The 5,402-nt window shown below is 37.5% G+C and overlaps 1 pseudogene; it reads left to right on the forward strand.

Moving 5' to 3' along the window:
* Window positions 1-4,728, forward strand: part of LOC103209738 — a 10,592-nt pseudogene extending 5,864 nt beyond the window's left edge.
* The last annotated feature ends 674 nt before the right edge of the window (window positions 4,729-5,402 follow it).

Raw genomic sequence — 5,402 nt, forward strand, 5'->3', positions numbered from 1 at the left:
TTGCTGTTAGGTGACATTGAATCTGTCCAGACACGTAAAGACATTATGTACAATAGACAGATACACTGCTGGGTTTTCTTAAGTAAGCTAGCCAGTTGTTGTTGCTTGTGATCAAGGGACTCTAAAGAATCAGTTTTCATCATGGTGCTGTGCTTACTTGTACTGCTCTATTCCTGATCACTTACAATAAGGTCCTCCAGTAGTGCTTACTAATCTCCATGAATTCCTTGAAGGTATTTTTGCCTGAAATGGCCCTTCCTGGCTCCCCTCCACTTCTTGGGCACAATTAATTCTTTCTTTTCTCTCATTCTGTCTCAAGGTTTTTTCTCTGGGAAGCCTTCCCTGTAACCCTTACTTCATCTTCTTATCAGAATAGGTACCTCTTCTCTATGTTTTCACACACACACATTCAAAATAAACCCACAGCCATGGAGATGATTCTGACTCATAGTGGCCCTCATTGGGTTTCCAAGGCTATACATCTGTAGGGAAGTATATTGCCTCATCTTCCTCCCATGGAGCAGTTGGTGGGTTTAAAGCCAAATGCCTTACACACAGAGCTACCAGACTTCCTTCTCTATATTACAGTTGCAAGCAAATTATACATAGTTTAACTGCATTGTTGTTGTTGTTATGTGCCGTCGAGTAGGACCTGACTCACAGTGACCCCTCCTTGGGTTTCCAAGGTGGTATTACTATGGAAGTAGATTGTCCAACCTTCTGTAGCAATACCTATTTCCTTATTAGTTCCCCACACACACTATAAACTGTTACTCTGGAAGAGGTTTGGTGTCTTAATCTCTGCGCCTTCAATGTATACTATCTGGTAATAGCAAACATAGTAAAATATTTCAGCTCCTGCTTATTAAGAAGAAAGGAAACCACAGAAACTTTTGGATATTATGACTACTATGCATTAGAATGCTTGGATACTCCTTTCACCTAATTATAGAGTTTCTTTCATATGCCAAAGAAAACTTAAAACTGCCTGCCAGAACAAATCAAAGGGCATTTGCTGATACATTAAGTTTGGTGGGTTGTTACATAGTCAATAAGCCTGCATATAAGTCATAATTAGAAAAATCATTATTTACTTCCCAAACTGTGGTATTTCTGTTATGCCAGGGCAATTGGTCTACACTGGGATTGTTTCAGCTAAACCAGAATGCATGATTCCCTATATAATTAACTGACCATACATTGACAGAGCACATGAGGTAAATGTTTCTATGACCATTGTTTAAATAATTTCAGTAAGTATATCCTGAAGCAGGAGTGTTTTTACCATTTCAGTCTGGTTGTGAAATTAGATATTTAACAGAAAATGTCTTTCAGTAATGTTTTTTCTTTGTTTTAATACTCTGTGGATTTTTTGAAAGCTATGGAAGATATTAGTGAATCTTTTCCTACCTCCACTCTTTTTCAGGATTACCCTGCCTATGAAAGATATTTTAATAGCTTCTTTAGGGAGTCTTTTGTTTGTTTTTGAAGACAGTAAAGCTATTCATTTGTATATTGGCTTGTATTTCTGTGTTGAGGTCATTTTCCTTTCTCAGATATAAGGGAAATTCTTGGGTTTTGGACAGGCATCTTTTGATTCCACTTGGCTTGCAGTCTCATTTCTAGTGAGCTGAATAAATATTTGTCCTGAATTCTGCACTACTACCTCTGTCATTAATGCATGGCTGAGGACTTCTCAGGGTGCATGGAGTCAAGGTCTCATGCTGCCTAGTGCTTAAGTAAAAATGCTTTAAGCATCCCTTGCCCTCCAGTCCCCTCTATCTATTTCCACAGTCTATATCCCTGCCCCAGTTTTGAATGAAGTCTATGAAAAAAAAAAAAAAAAGACACTTGACATTGACTTTACCCTCTGCCCAAATTCACTGCCTGACGAAATATGTCTGAGAGTATTCTGATGAACTTTATGTTGACATTTAAAATTCGCTAGACACTATGCTATTCCCAAGAGGAGTTCTGCCATTGGGGCTAAAATCTAATTTGGCTGTCACAAAATGTATAATAATTTTGGAGATTGAAAAAAAAAGGGGGGGGTGAGAGAAATCTTTAACTCTCTGGTTAGCAATATTATTGTCTCCAAATGGCAATTGTCCTTCCTCAAGCATATGCAATAGGGCCCTGGAGGAAATCCATGTACTCCTTGGAAGAAAGAAATGTAACCAGTCCAAAACACAGGAAAATAATATAGACTGCTATGAGTTTGGATAACTCAGTAGGCATGTTTCTTTGGAGGACAAAAAGAATATGAACATAATGAAAGTTAAGTCCCAGTTCTGGGATATCAGAGAGGTTTTCTGCCTCATGTATGTTCCTGGTGGAGAGGAAACACGATTTACATCATCAGCATGGCATGTGGTTTCTGGATACTGGAAGCAAATGATAGAGCAAACAACCAGGAGGCAGACTCAGTAATGGTAGAAAGAAAAATGATGGATTGTCTTAGAAAGAGCTGAGAGTATTTCTAGATATTCTGAAGACTCAGCACATTACATCCATATAAGCTTGGAAACCTGAAGAGACTAAACACAGAGGTAAGTAAATTCCAAAGTTTCACCTAAAAGCTTAAGGAAAGTAATAAAGTTTCCTTGGTTGTGATGAGTGAATTAGTTTTTAATAAGATTTTCCAAGAACATTGTGAGTACCCCACTTTTATTTTGGTGTAAGCCAAACTAAAACCAAACTCACCTCCATCAAGTTTATTCCAACTCATAGCAACACCTTCTTGAGTTTCCCAGACAGTATCTCTACGGAAGTAGATTGCTCAGTCTTCCTTACTAATTTTGGTGTAGTTTCTGTATGATTGATATTGATAATCAAGCTTTATAATTTTTTTTTTTTTTTGTTATGGTAACAGATTATGTGGGAGCTCTGGTAGCATAGTGGCTAAGGTACTTGACTGCTAACCAGAAGGCTGGCGGTTCACACCCACCAGCCACTCCTCGGAAGGAAGATGGGGCAATCTACTTCTGTAGTGATACTGCCTCGGAAACTCAAGGAGGGGTCGCTATGAGTCGGGTCCGACTCGATGGCACATAACAACAACAACAGATTAGATAGATAGATAGATAGATAGATAGATAGATAGATAGATAGATGAAACATATTTGAAAATGTATGCTATCAAGGTTGTTTTCCATAATGAATAACTTTCATTTTGAAAATTGAACACAATGAACAAAATATAGTAGGGCATCTCCAAAAAGTTGTAAAATTCTATGAGTTCCTGATTTATTATTTCAATGTGCTCTCTGGCCAAAAACATAAGGTATCAGAAAGAAAGGACTATTTGCATTGTTGCCTCCTTCAATGAGAAATTAATATACTTCTGATCATATCAGACGATCTCAATAAGTACTTAATAAATGGAGCATCTATAATTAGAATGAAATTGGAAGTTGGAACAAGACATTAGTTTAACAACAATTTTATCCATGTATGTTTAAACTGTGTATAATATTCTAGGCCATTTGGTCAGTGCTGGAGATTCAATTATAAGACAAGATTTCATCTCTTAATGAAGCTCATTGCTCACCACTTAGCAGAGAAGACAGATATTACAAAGAAAAAGTAGCATTTTGTCAAATGTAATAAAAATTATATGAAAGCACAGCTCCTGAGCAAGAGGGAGGCTAAGCAGAGATGATCAAGCACTGAGGGACACCCAGAGGACCAAGGCCAACCTGGCTCCCAGCAATAGTGGGTAGCCAAGTAGTACCCTGGGAACCTGCAACAGCTTGAGCATTTGGCAGTAGTGTGGGTGATGGAGAGGGAATAGTGTAGACATTCAGTTGGTTTGAGTGAGTGGCATCAGCAAGAAACTGGATCAAACAACGGAATGACTGCAAGCAGCTGTCCAAGTCTTAGGTCAAGAGCTTCAGCTAGCAGGCTAAAGAGATCTTGACAAAAGAATCCAGCATACAATGAGTTGGATGTCCAGTCACTGTCTGTGTTGATGTACTTGGGGAATTTAATAATGTCATAGAACTGTTTAGAATTGGTGGCAAATCACTAGATACAAATAACTCGTTTATGGAAGATTTTATTGACAGATGGTATTATTCAATTGAAACAATTATACTACTTGTAACTTTTAAGATTACAATGAACACATCACCAATTCTTCCAGGGAATTATGAGGACAAACATATCCAACAGTATATGGTTTCTATTATGAATGTGTAAGTAAATATGGAAATGCAAGTGTGAGGAAATATTTTACAGATCTTTTCTATCTGCTTCTTATTGCCTTGGTGGGTGAGAAAATCTCCTATCTACATGGTGGCCTCTCATCATCTATAGATACACTGGATTACATCAAAGCATTTGAACACCTACGAGAAGTTCCCCATGATGGCTCAATATGAGATTTATGGTGGTCAGAACCAGATGACTGAGGTGAGCTAGTTAGATCTTTGGACAATATATTTATGAAACATTTTACATCTGTTGCCTCACATTGATGTCAAGAATTCACCAGGTGGTAAGGGAGGAATATACCTGGTGCCATGATCAGAGTGTAATAATAATTTTCAGTCCTCCAGACTATTGTTATCATAATCATGCAACATAGTAATATTCTAAAATACTTTCTTGAAGTTTGACCCAGCACCTTGCAGAGGTGAGCCACAAGTTACTCATTATGCCCAGATGACTTCCTGTAATGAAATATTACACTTGTGCAGAATTGCCATGAACCATATATTAATCTAATGGCAACGGGAAGAGCAACGTAACTCCAAAGTGTAAGAATAGTTAAGTTCAAAAAAGTAGTTTTTACAGGGACCAAAAGATGTACCATATACAAATACAAAGCCTCTTGTCATCAACAGCTATGACCACTTAAAATGAAATGACACTGTCGGTCAAGAAAATCAACTCTGGCATGGCGCTATTTGTAGTTACTTTTACTTTCTCTGAGAGACTGCAGATATTAAGTTGTAAACATTAAAACCTCACGGATGTAATTTAACTTCCATTTAGTTATAGCTTTACTAAACATGGCCGTTGATAACAGTAGCAGCAAATAATCACTGGAGCTTAATGAATATTTTTTAAAATAAGTACCAAGGCTTCCCCTCTACTTGTGCATTTTGAAACTGTTTTCTTTCTTTTCAGGCATAATGTTTAATTTAATTTAATTATATGATTTGCCTGCACTCAGTTATTTTGTTCTCAATCTCAGCCCCATGTTGCTTTTTGTTATTGTCAAAACCTGGTGAGTTGTTTTGAACAGAACTGTTTTATTCCCTCCCCCTGCTGTAAGATGGTGTTACTGCACAAGAGCACTGCAGTGTTTTCCATAATGAACTTGTGAACTAAAAGAAATGCATATATATACATACACACACACACATACACACACAGGAAACGGATCCCGAAGGAGA

Source organism: Orycteropus afer, unplaced genomic scaffold (assembly GCF_000298275.1).
Source record: "Orycteropus afer afer isolate SDZICR_OR568_19922 unplaced genomic scaffold, OryAfe1.0 scaffold00523, whole genome shotgun sequence".
Taxonomy (NCBI): domain Eukaryota; kingdom Metazoa; phylum Chordata; class Mammalia; order Tubulidentata; family Orycteropodidae; genus Orycteropus; species Orycteropus afer.